We start from the raw sequence: 11,916 nt of genomic DNA on the forward strand, positions 1-11,916 counted from the left end.
GTGAGCAATACAAAAAGACTGTTCAGTCAAACACCGACAGACACTTTAGGAACACTCTTCAAATGCTACAATACGTACTCTCTAAATAAACATGTGACTGAAAGACTTTTCCTCCAACCAGTGAGCAGCAACCCTTTGCTGCTACAATTGTTCTATTTAATTGTTACTTCTGTGATGGGTGAAAAACTACATAACTGAACTACATCTAAATAATTTACATTGCTGGGGTCAGTGTAGAAATAAGGTAAATTTGAACTTTCATTTGATAACTGAAATTCAAATAAAGCTTCTATTCAAATTTCTCTTGGGTAAATATTCTTAAGAACTGGATTCTTAAGAGTGCTGAATGCACATGAATTAGTTGACTTTAATTTTAGGTGACATTACAAATAATAATACATGACTGTTTCTGTTCAATCAGATTATGCGCAATATACAGAAGTGCACATGCAAGTACTAACTGTTGACTTTTACATTTCAAATATATTTGCAACTTTTTAAATAATGGTCTTTAATTCTCTATGTTTTCCTAGCTACAAAATAACTTAATCTGTCTTAAACCAAAATTAATATTTTTGCATAAAAATGATCAATATACTACGTATAAGTCTGAAATAGGAGCTAAATACCCTCAAAGAAATTTTCATTTATCATATAGCAACATTCATGTCAATTGTCTCACGTGTTTTTATAAATAAAATGGCAATGTGTTTGTGTGAATGTTTAGTTAGTTAAAGCTGCAGCATCAATTCAAAACCAAACTATTTACATTGTTTTATGTTTATATAATTGATTTGTGAAATTTAGACAAATTTAAAAACTAATGGTACATGTACATGAAAATAATCATTGAATGATTTTGTCACCTTTCAAACTAAGTAAATTGTAACAGTTAGGGTGTATGCTAACGTAAGAAATCGCTCAAGGAGGATCTTGATCAAATGAGGAGTTTAATCACATCAGGTTACATCACAATACAGCATTTTAATCTGAGGGATAGAACAGCAGGCCCCTGTAGCTATGGCAGCAAGAGCAAGAATGTTCTCTCCAGCGGGAAAAAACAGCAGGACTTTTCTTTTTGAGGGGTGTTCCTCCCTCGCAGAGGGATAGACAGCAGGCCCCTGTAGTTATAGCAGCAAAAGTGTTCTCTCCAGTGGGAAAAACAGCAGGCCCTTTTCTTTCCGTCCCTCGGTGAGGGACAGAACAGCAGGCCCCTGTAGTTATAGCAGCAAATAGTGTTCTCTCCAGCAGGTGAAAATAGCATGCACCCCCCCCCCCCCCCCCCCCTTTGTAAATATTATACGAAATTTCATTGTCATTGCCTGATACTCAGCAAGTCAGCTGCCTAAAGTTTCGGAGGCAACCAATAACTTCTCACTAGGGATTCCGGATGGTTTTAGATGATGATTGCACCTCGTCGCCCCCTGTTGTTCAGAGAATAGTACACCAGGGTTCTTACACCTTCCAAAGTAAATTTCAAGCATTTCCAAGGACATTTCAATCTTCCTAATTTAACTGTGGTAAATTACTTGTTTACATACGTACTCTTATCTTAGTTAAAGCACACGCACAGATACGACACAGACACACCGTACTTTGTTAATCTTAAATGTATACCACAATAACACTTTCATTAATTTTAACTTTTGTCTTTAATTGTGACAATCTTAAGATTTAATTTAACTGAGCAGGGAAAATTTGGTTTACCTTTATATCCTCAAAGTGCACGCTCTCCCATGGAAAACAAAACCAAGCAGACTTAACAGGGGCTACTCAAGTATTTAGTTCTCGGTTTACCATTATTTGTAATTTTCGAGCCATCGCTGACTGAAGCAGCAACCTCCGGCAAGAAGGTTATTTATTTTATTAAATTTTTCTTTCCTCTGTAGGAGGGTGCACGTTAATAAAGAGCACACTACAGCCACACGTGCAGACTCGAGCGGAGCTGCTTATTTTATGAAAAACAATGATTAACCAAAGCTATTTTATTAAATTATTTTAATAAAACAAAATAATTTAAAATAAAATTATTTTATTAAAGCTGTATTATTATGAACCAATGCACTGCATTTTCAAGCACTTTATCTAAATCTGCTTGAATTTAGACTGCATTAAATTCCAAACATTTTCAAGGATTTCAAGCACCTGTGTGACCCTGTATGACAGCGAAAGCGATGAGTATAAAGCCTTGACCATTTGGGAAGGTGTGCATGCAGTCATCTTATAACAGCTAAAAAGATCTGCATGCCCCTTTAAAGCAATACGGCATATGGTCAATACTCGAATTTAGGCAACAGAATGAACCCTTTTTCAGATAATGTTTAGTATTGATACAAGCAAAATTTATGATCTGTACTAGGGCTGTCACGATATTAGATTTTTCATATCACGGTTATTGTGGCCATAAGAATTCACGATGTCGATATATTGTGATATCTATAGAAACCTTGGGGTGGGGAAGATATCAGTCAAATAATTTTTTACTTTGTTTATTGAGTTTTTCTTTTTCACCCAACGAGCATAATATTGATAATGATAAATGCAGGGCACAAGACCTCTCTTGAAATAACAAGAGAGAAAATACTGTCAAGTTCAACAGTATGATGAATAAATATTAATGGTAACACTTTACAATAAGATGCCATTTGTTAACATTAATGTATTAACAAACATGAATGAACAATGAACAATACATTTATTACACAATTTATTAATCTTTGTTAATGTTAATAAAAATCGAGTTATTCAATGTTCATGTTCATAGTACATTAAAGTTTACAAACACAACTTGTGATTTTAACAATGCATTAGTAAATACTGAAATTAACATGAACTAAGATTAATAAATGCTGTGGAAATATTGTTCATTATTATTTATGCTATTTATATATGTTAACTAATGTAATTAACTAATGTTAACTAATGAACCTTATTGAAGAATGACCACAGATGAGGCATTAAGTGCATGGCACTGTGACCAACTTAACATTTTACAGAGTTTAATGTAGCAATGTGGTCGCTCAGTTTTTCAAGATCCGTTTTAATCGTCTAACTGTTCATAGATTTGAACAAAGAAAAAAATAAAGTGTTACTACGCACAGGCCGTATTGATTGCAAATACAAAAAAGAAAACGCGGTACATATTAAAATAATCACCCTTTACTTAAGTATATGAACACAGAAAACCGCTGTTAATAGGTTATATAATATTTCCCAGTCTATGACTAGTATAATAATAACAACTTACTCTGATGAACACAGCTCTCCTCAGAGTAGCTGCGAGTGCTGCGTCTTCTTCTTGTGTGACAGGTGTCAGAGTTAAGGCACGATACTGCCACCTGGGCACTCAACCAGGTACTGTTACCAAGTATTTACATGTGGTGTCATCATAAGAGAACTATTCATTTTAAATATTGCAGTTATCACTAATATCCTCATACACTAAATTAACACGATATCGATAATTGTTTATTTGAATATCACGGTTATCGTCAATACCGGTATATCGCGACAGCCCTAATCTGTACATTTAAAGGGATAGTACACCCAAAAAGCAAAATTATGTCATTAATAACTTAACCCTCATGTTGTTCCAAACCCGTGAGACTTCCGTTTATCTTTGGAATACAGTTTAAGATATTTTAGATTTAGTCAGAGAGCTCTCAGTCCCTCCATTGAAGCTGTGTGTATGGTCTACTGTCCATGTCCAGAAAGGTAAGAAAAACATCTTCAAAGTAGTCCATGTGACATCAGAGGGTCAGTTAGAATTTTTTGAAGCATCGAAAATACATTTTGGTCCAAAAATAGCAAAAACTAGGACTTTATTCAGCATGGTCTTCTCTTCCGTGTCTGTTGTGAGAGAGAGTTCAAAACAAAGCAGTTTGTCATATTTATCATCAGTTAAATGCAATAATTCAGAAGGATGCTTATCCACTTCCCAGAATTGAGTAGTCCCTAGATGCTTTGACTGGGGCAAGATGGTTTTCTACATTGGATTTAGCAAGTGGATACAATCAAGTCCCAGTGGCTGAAGCTGATCATTCCAAGCCTTTTGTACTCCTTTTGGGCTCTTTGAATTTTTTCGGATGCCTTTTGGGCTTTGCAATGGCCCAAGCACTTTTCAACGGCTCATGGAGCGAATTTTTGGTGACCAAAGTTTTCTGTCCCTACTGCTCTATCTTGAAGATGTGATCATTTTTTCAACAACAGTAGAACAGCATCTGAAGCGACTAGAAGAAGTTGTACCGAATCGTTTAAGGCAACAAAATCTTAAAGTTAAGCTCATTAAGTGTTGTTTTTTTGCCCAAAAGTACGTTATTTGGGACATGTCGTTTCGGCTGCAGGAGTGAGCACTGATCTGTAGCTGCAGTGGTAAATTGGAAACGGCCACAGACTCTTCAAGAACTTCGGTTCTCTTCAAGAACTTAGTTATTATCGACGTTTTGTGAAAGGGTTCTCGCATATTGCAGAGCCATTGAATGCTTTAGTAGCACAAGTCATTCGGGTCCAGAAAACCAAGCGGCCAAAGGTTTATTTGGGGGATAGGTGCAATAAAGCAATAAACTCCATCCACTGGTCCCTTAATGCTGTTTTTTTTTTTTGGTAATCTGTGCAGGTTGTCTTGCCCTGGCAACCAAAAGCACACTTCTTTTGTGACATTTCGCTCTCGCTCTGATCAGTGAATGTCTGTTGTGCTCTCTCTGCTCTGCTATACGGGAGCGCGAAATCTTCCGGCAGAAGTGCCTTAGGACCCATATAAGGAAATTCCGCTCCATCTAACGTCACACAGAGCCATACTCGAAAAAAACTTTCCGAAACTTGTGACAAACCGGAAGAGGTATTTTTGGAACAAAAATACTCCTTCAAACGAACAACTTAATTTTTGAAACTTTGTCCATGTTTAGCATGGGAATCCAACTCTTTAACAGTGTAAAAAACTCAGTATGCATGAAATAGCATACCCCCCCCCCTTAAGGTGATGGGGCACAATTTGTAGTAGTTTGAGTCAAGTGAGTGTTGGTTTTCTATTACACTTGTAGTGTTATTGGTTTTGTGCTGTGATTGAGTGTTGAGTCTTTGCAGTGGAATTGCCATTGTATGGGATTAGGAAACCCTATGGTCTATAGTGGGTTAAACCTTTTTGTTTTTGTTTTCGTTTCTTTATCACTTCTTATTACCATTTGTGTTTAATACATTTGTTTGTACTTGCAAGGAAACACTGTGGTTGTTGACCTTTTACACCTTCTCCAATACTTGTAAGGCCTGAGGAGGGTTACATATAGAAATGCACAAACAAGCCTAGATACATGCTCTTAGGTATGTTTATTGAAAATGCTGTTTAAATCAGCTCATTCAGCAGGGTTTAGTCTGGTCATATAAGAGAGAATTTCTTTCTTTTTTTTCTCGCCCACTCAAGATGTTACTTTTCTGGGTTTGTTTCCTCAGCCACGTCGTAATCAGGGACATATCTGTTCCAACACACAAATATAAAAATTGAGTTTAATACGTTTTTTAACATTTTCTATAAAATTTTAATTTAGATAATATATATAATTTACACATGACCCCAAAAGCTCTGTGTTATTTAAAAGTAAAAAATTATGGAACTGACAGCTCATTGCCTTCGATGTCATAATGTTGGGTCAAAGACTATTGCTGCATCTTAAATTGTATACTTCCTTGCAATATAGTATTTGAAAAACAAAGTAAGCAAAAAGTACCCAGGTGTCCTAATTCTTACTCCCAGATTCTGAAGTGCGCATTCAAAGGACACCTTACATTGAGGCCACACGAGAGGATTTATGAATAAAATATAAAATTCTCAGAAACTGTTCACCTAGCTTAAGATCAAATTTTATATTTGAAATCACCAATGAATTTTTGATAAGAACTGTCTTATAAATGCTGTTTCTTTTGGTCAAATAGTGTTTTAAAAGCCAATTTTTCAAACTAAACCAGTCAATGTGCATGCACAGTCCTGAGCGCACATCTCAGATCGCTGACCATTTCTGTAGCAACTGGGACTTCTAACGCTGCAGCTGCAGTGACGCGCCGACTTTACAGATTAGCAATTGGCTCTTTTACTCAGAAGGCCGGGCTTCTTTTTATAGATCACCTACAGTATATCGAGCATGGCATTTTCCCCCATTCAAAACTATATGAGTGACACGTCTTTGGTATTCTATAGTCTTTGGTATTCCTTACTGCTGAAGAAAGCATGACATTTATTTGGATCACGTGTGCCTTGAAAACCAATCACATTACAACCTTGATGTCATTGAATTTCTGTCCCAAAAAGTCAATTACTTCTCTTATGAAACTGCATTTTTTTGGGTGTAAACTCTAAAAATAGTTCAACTAAAATGTATTGTATAGTGTAAAACATGTTGAAGATTAGCTGATAGGCAGTTGATTAATTAAAAGATAAGCTGTTTTCTCTAAAAAGCTGTTTATTTAGCGAAGTGACGCCTCTCCTCCATTGACATCCAGTAAAAAAATCTGCCTCTGGTCTCCTTTCTCATGTACTGCCAAAGCGGAAGCATTCAAGGGTTAGTTCACCCAATAATCAAAATGATTTAATTAATAACTCCTAATAAGTTATTAATGACATAATTTTGATTATTGGGTGCACTAACCCTTTAACATGAGCCGTTGGGCTTTTTTGGCTAAAGGTTGCAGGCTTGCCTTCTAGGAGTTTTGGTAGTATGTCCAAATTTCATTCATAATACCTATATTCATACCATATAGAACATACTTTTTGAGTGGTCGTGAAGTAAATCCAATACACTCAGATAGCGTCATGAGTCCGGACCCAGTGTTCCTCCCTCTCACCACCACTTCCCCATCTCCCGGACTCATTCACCATACACTATGCACCTGGTTCACTCGGTACACCTGTTTTGCATCCACTTACTCACTTAGACACACACAGCTGATCCCCATTTGTTCACGAACATATATTCTCCTCACTCCCACCACTCTGCCTGCCTGGATTAATTGTACTTGTAAATTGTTGATTGTTATTTCTATAGTATTCCTCGAGATGTGTGTGGTTTCCCAGTGATCGTGTTTGAGCCCATTTTCTTTTGCCTTGTTGGCTTTTTTGTTCTGTTCTGATTAAAGTTAGTTATTCCCTGCATCTGGACCCTGACCTTGTTCTTTCCTCGGCGCCGTCTCTACCGCGCCGTGACAGATAGTACGCAATTTTGGATGCACTGTATAGATATTACAAAAACCCATTCACTCCTTTTACTTAATAATGGGAGAAATTGCAATGCACAATATGCGGTATAGTCCCGCCTTCTGAATAAAACTGTGGTAAAATCACTGTCACTGAAGCTGCCATTAGAGACTCTGGTTCCCATAGAAAAACGAGAGTTGCGCTTATGATTGCACATACTCATTGTCTGGTCTAGTCTGAAAAATAAGTTTTTTTTAATGGTATTGAGCATAAAAAAACAACATCTATTGGGAAGTTCATTTCAGATTTAGTTGCTGATTTGAAATGTCATTTAATTGGAGTTTCAGGATTCCCCCAATCATTTAGATGGGACTTGGTCTTGGATGCCTGAAATAGCTGTCCGGAGATGTTGCAAATATGGCCACCATATGAACAGACTTTCCTTGAAAGGGATTTTGGTTGGGTGACAGTAAATGTCATGCCAACTATCACCTCTGTCCCAACAAATAAATCAATTTTATCAACATCAACACTTTTCATTAATTTTCCCATTTAACTTAATTCACACCAGCCTTAATAAGCAATACTTAGATAATTTGTTTAATTTCATTTTCTTTGCCCCTTATCTAGAATTTGCAGGACATTTGTTCATTTTGGTGGCTTTTTTCTCCTCTATAAGCCGCCATTAATTTCCGACCCTACACCCGAGTCATTTTATGAAAACAGAAAAAAAAGAACAAATAATACATATAAAGAACTTAGCCATGTAAACACCAAAGCCAAATGTCCACAATCATCATTATATAATATATAGGGTGGATTAGTATAATGTGGGACACCTAAGCTTCAGTGCAACATTACAACAGCTTTTACAACATTAAGGTGAACATGATTGGTGTTGAATTCAAGCAGGGTTGTGAATTTTAATGTTGTAAATAAAATATTTATATGCAATTGATAAAATTTGCATTAAGGAAGTTAAATGCAATACATGTAATCTTGCAATATTTTGGTTTATAATTCAGCAATATAATTTGTTTTAAGATCCAGATTCAAAATTAGACTAGAGACTAGACTAGAGAGTGATGGGATCTATATTTCATGAGTTCACGCTTACATATAATTAGCTGAAGTATGAAAATGTGTATTTGGCATGCTGTCCGGGTACGGGCTCCAAGCTCGGGAATGGCCTGAACCAAGAGTACCCCCCTCCCTGTATAAGTGTTGAATGAACTTGAAGTGAGGAGATGGGGTGGAGGAGGGATGCTGATAAACTGTCAATGGAAAGAGGTAAGTCAGCTGTATTTATACTATGGTGTTGATTAACTTGATTGTGTTTGGGCTAAGTTTCTGATGCGCTCCTTCCGAACCTTGTTAATAAAACATCATATATTGTACATTCACTGCCCTCACCTACAATTCCTGCCGGACATGAGACTTGAACCCGCAAGTTACATGAAGTCCGACTCTCTAACTTATAGTCCATGACTGCAATACAATATTAATATAATACAGTTAATGCAATACAATAAAATAATAGAATACAATATCTGAAAAATGTTTTGGGGACATGGCTGCATGTGGAAATATGAAACACAATTTAAAATTGCCAAAAGTGTCCCACATTACCATAATCCACCCTAATTGTTTATTTTATCATATAAATTATGTGTATGCAAGTATGAAAATACAAGCTACCGTCCACAACAGATGGTTCCAAAATCCACACAGACACATTTTTCAGGTCCATTCTCCCACTCAGAGAAAAAATCATGGAGATTTCCATCAGAGTCAGTACATCCTGAATAAACATGTATTGCAAATATCATTCTTTTATTAGTACACACAAACATAAAAATGCTCTTTTACTCAATCTTTTAATCAATTTTCATCTCCCAAAACACGTTACAGCGTCACTAGGTGGGCCTTTCACTTAAAGTTTTGCAAAAATGTGGGCATAGTTATGTTTTTCCCAACAGAGGTAGTAACATCACCTGGTGGGCTCCTAATGAAATCTTGAGTGGGAAACATTTCTAATCTGCAGGCATTACAGCAGACCACTGCTGTAAGCAACACAAACAGTCTCAGCTGAAAGATAGGACAAATAGATGGATTGATTTTTAATAACATTTGTTGTAAATCTCTGCTGCAAGTCATTGACAAAAATCAACATAACGAAGGCTCAAAAAAATTTGCATTTTAAATAGCAGTTGCATAACTGTACAACACTACAAAACACATCTAAAACACATTTAAGACCCATAAATAAAATAAAAGTTAATTCTACATATACAGAAAAAATTGCATTGCACTGTATTAGAGAAGACAACTTGTTCACAATATTCACTATCGGAAGATACAGAATCTTATGAAAAGTTTGAAAAGTTTGAAAAGATGTGAAAGAGACCCCATAATCAAGCCATAGGATAAAAAATGTACATTACCATGTTGTGGTGAGGTGTGGTGAGCAATACAAAAAGACTGTTCAGTCAAACACTGACAGATACTTTAGGAACTCTCTTCAAATGCTACAATATATACACTACCGCTGAATAAACATATGTGACTGAAAGACTTTTCCTCCAACCAGTGAGCAGTAACCCTTCGAATGTTCTGCTGCAATTGTTCTATTTAATTGTTACTTCTGTGATGGGTGAAAAACTACATAACTGATCTACATCTAAATAATTTGCATTGGTGGGGTCAGTGTAGAGATTAGGTATATTTGAACTTTCATTTGATAACTGAAATTCAAATAAAGCTTCTATTCAAATTTCTTTTGGGTAAATATTTTTATGAGTGCTGAATGCAAATTAATTAGTAGATTCTAATTTTAGGTGACACTTCAAATAATAAGACATGACATAATGTTTCTGTTCAATCAGATTATGCGCATTATACAGACGTGCACACGGCCTTACTGGTAACTTTCACAGTTCAAATATATTTGCAACATTTTAAATACATGTTTTCTTTGCTACAAAACAACTTAATCTGTCTTAAACCAATATCAATATTTTTGCATAACATGACCGATATTCTATGTGTAAGTCTGATATAGGAGCTAAATACCCTCAAATTTTTACTTATCATAACTACATTCCTGTCAATTCTCTCACTATTTAATTTTAATAAATAAAATGGCAAAGATGTGAATGTGTAATTAGTTAAAAAGCTGCAGTTAAATTAGCTTTTGATTATTCTTTTTTTTCTTTAGATTAACTGTAAAACTGAAAAACGGGATTTTACATTAATGGTTCTTTGTGTGCTCCCTGGTCCAATCCAATGAATCAAAGAAATCATAAAAGATTTTAGGATTGGTTGTATTTTCTGATGGGACAGTGTTGGCGCTTTAAATTCTGTTCCACACCCTTTCACATACAAACATAAAGACATAATAGAGAATAATAATCAAACATTATATCCTATAAGGATCCTATACACACACACACACACACACACACACACACACACGTTTGTTTTTGTGAAAAGTGGGGACATCCCATAGGCGTAATGGTTTTTATAATGTACAAACTGTATATTCTATCGCCCTTAACCAGCCCTACACCTAACACCTAACCCTCACAGGAAACTTAATATAATAAATACATTTTTTAATAAAATAAATGTATTAATTTATTAATATAATAAATAAAAAATTATGATTTATCAGCATTTTGAAAAATGGGGACATGGGTTATGTCCTCATAAGTCACTCTCTCCTCGTAATACCTGTGTCATACCCATGTAATTATACAGAGTTGTGTCCTGATATGTCACAAAAAGAAGAGCACACACACACACACACACACACACAAACACAGACAAGATCATGTATATAAGCTAGCTTTGTAAACTGACTGGCCATGAAAACACTAAATAAATTAAGTCTAACTAGTGTTAAACTTATCTAATGCCATACAGTGAACATAGACAGTTGTACCAGTCATTCTCCCATTCAGAGATTAAGTCAAGGATTACTCCATCAAAGTTGACACAAGCAATATAAACCATGCATGCACACACAGGACCATTTAAACACTGTAAAAGCTAAATATTGTTATTTAAGATCATTTACATTGATTATTTAAAACAAGGGACATTAGACAGATAGCTTACAAAAATTATATTTTACTTGATCATTTTGATCTAACAGCTGCAGTTTATCCTTTTAAAATAGTATTATGTCTATTTCATTAATAAACATGAAATGTATTAATTAAAATGTTAATATGCTAAATAAATATATTTATTTAATTAAAATTGTTTAGTAGAGACTTATTTCAGAAATAAAAAGCTTTGGACAATTTTGGCTACCTTGCAGATGGTTTGTTATGTCGCCGACAGATAACATATATATTTTTTTAATGTAGCACTCGGCACTACAGGAGACTACCATAAACCATAAAATAAATATAAAGAGCATTTTTGCTATCTCTATATACAGAATTAAGCCAATACCCTCACAAATTATTTATTTTTGTAAAGAATAGTAACATATTTTGCATGACTATATGAACTAATCTTTAAATAACTCATGTGTAAGAATCATATGTAAATAAAAATGAATAAATCGAAAACCACTGACTCATTTAGAACTTATATAAATGACTAAATAGTAATATTTTTTATGTTAATGTTAAATATTCATAATTATTAATATCTTCATGTGATGCTACTTGCATGCATTCTGCATCAACATCTACAATATTGCTCACAGTGTTCAGAGTTTTCAG

The 11,916-nt window shown here is 35.0% G+C and overlaps 1 long non-coding RNA gene across 1 annotated transcript; it reads right to left on the bottom strand.

The window, feature by feature from the left end:
• Positions 1–5,303: 5,303 nt before the first annotated feature.
• On the bottom strand, positions 5,304–9,681 carry LOC127951565 (uncharacterized). Its single transcript, XR_008152667.1, has 4 exons — positions 9,625–9,681; positions 9,175–9,268; positions 8,879–8,981; positions 5,304–5,468 (listed from the first exon to the last, which is right to left on the bottom strand). It is a non-coding gene; the product is annotated as an uncharacterized LOC127951565 (long non-coding RNA).
• Between the last annotated feature and the right edge of the window lie 2,235 nt (positions 9,682–11,916).

Source organism: Carassius gibelio, chromosome B2 (genome assembly GCF_023724105.1).
Source record: "Carassius gibelio isolate Cgi1373 ecotype wild population from Czech Republic chromosome B2, carGib1.2-hapl.c, whole genome shotgun sequence".
Classification (NCBI taxonomy): Eukaryota; Metazoa; Chordata; class Actinopteri; order Cypriniformes; family Cyprinidae; genus Carassius; species Carassius gibelio.